Here is a 5,489-nt window from a genome sequence, read left to right on the forward strand (position 1 = left end):
ATCTAGAGGACCATCCTTCACCAATCTTGTGATATGTTCTATATTTATATGGCTAAGTCGGTAATGCCACAAGTACGTATGATTAACTGTATCACGTGTTCTTTTATTGGGGATGTATTCCGATGTAGTTTCGGTTATATTTGTTTCTAGAGAAGGATGAAGGACATAAAACCCATTATCAAGTTCTCCATAAGTAAGGAATTTGTTATTCACTTTGATTGTAATCTTATTACTAAATAAAATAGAATAACCATCCTTACATAACTTAGAAACTGAAATCAAATTTCTTCTAAGTAATGGTACATAAAGACAATCTTTTAATATAACAATCCTTTCTCTAAAAATCAAATCTACTATTCCTATAAAAGTAGCCACAACTGTTGCAGTAGTCCCCAAGTAAAGTATCACCTTGTCATCATTCAGCCTTCTTCTTTCCTTGAACCCCTGCAATGTGTTACGCGCATGAGTGGAAGCCCTAGAGTCAATACACCAGTATGCAGAAGTGACCAGCATATTGGTCTTTATAACAAGATATTCAAAATTACCTTCTTTGTTCTTACGGGATTCCAGATACTGAGGATAATTCTTCTTCCAATGTCCATTCTGCTTACAGAAGTGGCATTCATTTGATGACTTATCTCTCTTCTGCTTTTTTCAGTTGTCTGTCTTTTTCTGAGGCCACTCCTTACCCTTCCTCTTTTCCTTGCCAAATTTTCCACCTTCAACAAGCATGGCTACTAGCTTGTCATTCTTTATCAATTCCTCAGCCCTTTACAACATATTGCTGAGATCTTGCAATCTAACCTTTAACTTGTTCATGTTGCAGTTCATGACAAACTGATTAAAAGATGAGGGTAGAGAGTTTAGGGTGGCATCAATTCCGGTGCCATCATCAAGTTGGGAGCCAAGAGCCTCCAGTTCATTTATGTAACTCATCATCTGCATGATATGGTCATGAACTAGTAGGCTTTCGGTCATCCTCGTGGTCACCAACAATTTGAGGACCTTCTGTCTAGCAGAACGATTCTGCTCCTCATACATCATCTTTAGACTATTTAGGATATCTTTGCAGATATCAATTTTATTAAATTGCCCTCTGGATAAACTTGTCTAAAGAGGCTATGACATAACACCAGGCAAGAGAATTTTTCTCTTCCCATTCCTAATATTCCCTCCTTCGTGCTTCAGAAGCCCAGTCACCGAGACGTTCTAGTGCTGGGTTCTTGGCAACATTGTCCAATTTCTCGGCCGTGAGCACCAGGTTATGGTTACGGTACTAGTCTACATAATTAGGTTTTAATTTTTTGTCGTCTAACAATTTAACAAACTGTCCGTCTGCCATTTCTGACAAAAGGCAACAATAATTAGTCCATGACCAAAATATTGTTTCATGTTATCTTACATAGAATGGACTTTTATCTATGTTCCATCTCCATTTATTCATCTCTGAGATTTTTTGTCGTCTAACAATTTAACGAACTGTCCGTCTGCCATTTCTGACAAAAGGCAACAATAATTAGTCCATGACCAAAATATTGTTTCATGTTATCTTACATAGAATGGACTTTTATCTATGTTCCATCTCCATTTATTCATCTCTGAGATTTCCCTCCTAACTCAATGATGAGGACACAGTTCATGTCCCTAGAAATGTGGGAAATCACATAGGTGCATGGGGCCAACTATTTCAGCTGCATAACCCCACCACTTTCTGTGAAGGATCGATCACATATCCACCCATCCAATGAGCCTTCCCTTTGGCCTCCATCAAACAAGGCTCATTCCCATTTTAGGTTAAACATTTCTATCTGATAAGTGCAGATCCATCATATTGTGAGCCCTAAGGTATTGTGGAAGAGCCTTCCCACTTAGCCTATGATGCTCCTATCATCTCATGAAGCAATCCCATCGACTACATTAGCAAAATGCATAACCCAATTTTATAGTGCATCTCCACCCACCAATTCAAACCGTTTTCATACTAATGATGGAAGGCCTTTAGAGAAATCATCCTTTGATATTCCCCATCTTATTGTACTTATGTTTATCTAGAGGGAACGTGTAAAATAGTCTCTAGGTCTGATTTAGGTCATACCATAGTGGCTCCCACCAACTTTCATAAAGTCAGATTTGAATGGGTCCATAAAGGGCTAGGGTTCCCGCGGGGTTCCTCTTGGGGAGGAAGCTGAACAGGGTGCCCATTGAAAAGGGATATCATGCAATGATCTATAGGCATCATGGCAATGATGTGCATTCATCCATGATGTTCACAGAGAGCCACAAAAGTCAATACATGGGCCAAGCACTTATGGCCCATGAACGAATCACATAAATTCAACACATCACAAGCATACACACAAAATTGATCCAAATCAATTCAAAACTTGTAAAACTCATATCCATTTAGATTAACACATAATCAGGCCATTAATGGACCAAAATTATCTAATAATTTTATCTTGGTATATGGGATAAATTGCAAAAAGCAGTTCTACCCATATAGTAGTCCATGCTGAAATGGGTTGGTCTTGCTTTAACCTAACATTAAAGGGGTTTTCAAGTGAGGGCCAAATTGGTACATGCAATGGGCCATCAAACTCCTGGCCCATAACTAATTTTGAGTCACTTAAAACATGACCTCAGGGGCTGTGATCAGACCCCAAAGAATCATAGGTTCGGTCTAACTAGTTTGGACCAAACCTAGGTCAATTCAGCCTAGGGTTTGGTGTCCAAAACATGCAGCAATTCACAATAAATAATGATCTAAAATTTTTAGTCAAGATTCACAATCAACACAACAAATAAAAAGAAAATAATAAAGATAGGGTCGATAGTGTGACGGTCCGAATTCGACCCAGACAAAATTGCATCCCTACAAAAAACTATAAATCACAAATTTATCAATATCTGCTGATTCTGTCTTCTCTGCGTGCTCTAGCAATTTCTTCAATATTAAAACAATAGAAAAACCCTAATTTCTATTAATTACATCAGAAAAAACCTAATACAATTTTTCTAAACAGAAAAAAAAAATTATTACAGACCAAATAATCAAAATAATAATTTTTGAGTGCACAGATCTTGGAGCCACAAAGATTTCAATCTCCGCACACAATCAGCCCAAGAATTCAAGAATTCACAATAGAACAGTTCTAAAATATATCAAAATATAATCACAAAAATTTCATATCAATTTGCCCAAATCTGAGAATCAATTTCTCAAAAAAACTGCTAATTGCTCAAATTGTCTAGACTACTAGTTCTTGCTGATTTGAGTTTTGGATCAAATCTGATTCAGTTCAGTTCAAGGTCGAACCTTGGCTCTAATACCACTGAAGGAAGGTTAGGATCCATCATATGGATGGCTGAACCAAGGTAGATGTTTGGCGAACCTTCAAAAATTTTCTTAATCTTCCAAGAGTCAAATTCCCTAATTTTCAAAAATCTGCATTTTTCTAGGATCAATCTTGCACTGAAATCGGATCAGATTTGAAATCAAAACAAGAGGGAGAAGTATACATGATACGGATTTCACAAATTTAGTTCCCAAGGTGGAATTTCACACCCAAATCAGTCCCTAAAACCAGCTTCCACTGAAGATGGCATAGCTTAAGGTTGAAGCCAGTTCAGCAATGCAGTTTTTAGCAAAACTGTAATCTAACTCCTTGGATCAAACTAGGGAGGTAAGCACGATTTTCTCTGTATTTTTCTTGCAAAATTCAGAGAAAGAACTGATTTTTATCAATCCCAAAAGGTGATTTTGAACTAGGGTTTCTTGGGCGGCAAGAGAAGAAGAGAGAGCAGAATTTGCAGTAGTTGTTTAAAGCAGTTCGCCTTCTTCTTCTTTTATACTTTATGGAGCACTTCACCTAATCGAATTAGGAGATTAATCCAAATCTTTATTTGGATCTTGACTCTATCAAGAGACAGGTCTTATCCTCTTATGAGAATGGGTGCTCCATACCCATTTCCAAACCCAGATCCGTCCATGTCACATGACAGCTTAAGCATTTATTTGACATCTTAATTAATCATATTAATTAAGGGATTTAGTCCCATTAGCTATTTGGCTCACGACCCAAGAGTATTGCTTGGCTAATTTAGGTTTGATTTGTATGGTGTAGGACCCCATTAGAAGTTGGAAGCAATTAAAAAGACCTAGAGTCTGAAATTGGGAAAGCAGGTGGGGGGATAAGACCATAACCAACAAGCTAGAAACAAAGATGGAGATTTGGCTTAAAAGGTAGGAGCAAATGTAGGCCCAAAAATCGAGGATAAATTGGTTGGAACATGGAGACAGAAATACAAAATCCATTCACTCAACAACCATGAAAAGGAGCAGAAATAGGATTTTGAAACTGGAACAAGATAATGAGGAGTGGGTGGAAGATGTGGACCAAATTGAGGAGATCCTATACAATCACTTTGAGGATGTTTACAAATCCTCAAAACCTGCAAATTGGGATCAGACCTTAGACAGTGTTGATAAGAAAATCTCTGAAGAAGAGAAAAATTGGTTAGAGAGGGAAGTTGAAGAAGAAGAGATCAGAATTGCTCTGAAACAGATGGCTCCCCTCAAAGCTCCTGGACCTGATGGCTTGCAAAGTATCTTTTTCCAGAAATACTAGGATATAGTAGGGTAAGATGTAACAAGATCTACCAAGGATTTCTTCAATAGAAACTTGCTTCTCAAAAACCTTAATCAAACCATCATATCTCTTATCCCAAAAGTTAGGAGCCCGACTAAAGCAAGCCAATTTTGTCCTATAAGCTTGTGTAATGCAATTTACAAATTAATTTCCAAGATTTTGGTAAACAAAGTTAAACCTCTCCTTAACCAAATGATAAGTGAAAATCATAGTGCTTTTACTCCAGGTAGGGTAATTCAAGATAACATTATAATAGCTCATGAGGTAATTGACTTCATGAAGAAAACAAAAAGAAACAAATCTTGGATTGACCTGAAATTAGACATGAGCAAAGCATATGAGCGGATAGAATGGAGTTTTCTAGAAAAAGTTATGGAAAAGCTAGGCTTTGGAATAAAATTGATAGGATGGGTCATGGAGTGTGTAACTTCTATGACCTACCAAATATTAATAAATGGAGCTCCAGGAAAAGAATTGAAACTTGAAAGAGGAATCAGACAAGGGGATCCTCTATCCCCTTACCTATTTCTTTTCTGCTTAGAAGCTCTATCAACCTATCTCAGACACCTTGTTCTTTAAAAGAAATTATCAGGTATCAAAATTAACAAAGAATCACCAGTGATTTCTTACCTTTTTTTGGCAGATGATAGTTTCTTCTTTACAAGGGCCACTCAAGAAGAAGGTTAAAATCTTATAGAAGCAATCAAAAGTTATGAAAAAGCCTCTGGCCAACAGGTAAATCTCTCCAAATATGAGATTATTTTCAATAAAAATTTGCATCCAAAATTGCAAAAAATGTAGGCTAGGAGTATAGGGATAAAAAAAGTGGAAAGACCATCT

Source organism: Nelumbo nucifera, chromosome 3, assembly GCF_055504915.1.
Source record: "Nelumbo nucifera cultivar China Antique chromosome 3, China Antique-T2T, whole genome shotgun sequence".
NCBI classification, from domain to species: Eukaryota; Viridiplantae; Streptophyta; class Magnoliopsida; order Proteales; family Nelumbonaceae; genus Nelumbo; species Nelumbo nucifera.